The following is a 1,401-nucleotide window of genomic DNA, read 5'->3' as shown; positions in this document are numbered from 1 at the left end:
CTGGGCAACAGAGCGAGACTCTGTCTCAAAAAAAAAAAAAGAAAAGAAGTTACAAGCTGTGCTTCATGGGGCTGGAGAGGTTGTAAGCTTTGTGATTGCTGACAAGCCAGTTTGGGGGCAGAAGCCAGTTCCTAGTCTGGTGCATTGGAGTCCTTAACATATGAATCATAATTTTTTTAAATTCCTGGTCTGTCTGGGTGTGGTGGCTCATGCCTATAATCCCAGTGCTTTGGAAGGCCGAGGCAGGAGGATCACTTTAGCCTAGGAGTTTGAGACCAGCCAGGGCAGCATGGCGAGACCCTGTCTCGACAAATAATAAAGAAAAACTAGCCAGGCATGGTGGCATGTGCCTGTGGTCTCAGATACTTGGAAGGCTGAGGTGGGAGAATTGCCTGGGCCCAGGAAGTTGAGGCTGCTGTGAGTCAAGATGGCACCACTGAACTTCCAGCCTGGGCAACAGAGTGAAACCCCATCTCAAAAATTAAAAAAAAAAAAAAAAAATCCTGGCCTAATAATTCCCATATGCTTGGCATATCCCAGTCTGGTTTTAATGTTTGCTCTGTCTCATCTGTGTGTTTTACCTTTTAGTATGCCTTGTAATTCATTGTTAAAAGGCAGGCATGGCATAAAAAGGAACTGCTGTAAATGGGCCTTTGGTGATGTGACAGTGAGGTGAGGGAGGAGAAGCATTCTAGAGTCTATGATTAGGTCTTGGCAAACACTCTATGTGAATGTGTCCCCCAAAGTTCATGTGTTAGAACTTAATTCCCAGGGCAACAGTGTTGATTCTTATAAGACATGATGAAGTAATGAGGGCTCTGCCTTCAAGATTGAATTTTTCCTTTTTTTTTTTTGGAGACAAGGTGTCTCACTCTGTCACCCAAGCTAGAGTGCAGTGGCACGATCTCGGCTCACTGCAACCTCCACCTTCCGGATTCAAGCAATCTCCTGCCTCAGCCTTCCAAGTAGCTGGGATTACAGGCATCTGCCACTACACCCAGATAGTATTTGTATTTTTAGTAGAGATAGGATTTCCCCATGTTGGTCAGGCTGGTCTTGAACTCCTGACCTCAAGTGATCCACCTGCCTTGGCCTCTCAAAGTGCTGGAATTACAGGCATGAGCCACCATGCCTGGCCATGAATGAATTATTGATCCATGATGGATCATTATCATGCGAGTGGGTTAGTGTTCTTGTGAGTGGGTAAGTTATCACGGTTTCCTGATAAAAGGATGAGTTTTCCCCCTGCCCCCACGCTTTCTCACCATGTGATGCCCTTTGCCATGGGATGATGCAGCACAAGGACCCTTGCCAGATATGTTCCCTTAACCTTGGACTTTCCAGCCTCCAGAATTGCGAGAATTAAATTTCTTGTTTTTTGTTTTTTGTTTTTTTTTTTTT

Source organism: Mandrillus leucophaeus, unplaced genomic scaffold (genome assembly GCF_000951045.1).
Source record: "Mandrillus leucophaeus isolate KB7577 unplaced genomic scaffold, Mleu.le_1.0 Scaffold185, whole genome shotgun sequence".
Classification (NCBI taxonomy): domain Eukaryota; kingdom Metazoa; phylum Chordata; class Mammalia; order Primates; family Cercopithecidae; genus Mandrillus; species Mandrillus leucophaeus.
The sequence above is the reverse complement of the archived record's forward strand: the minus strand, read 5'-3'. Positions refer to the sequence as shown.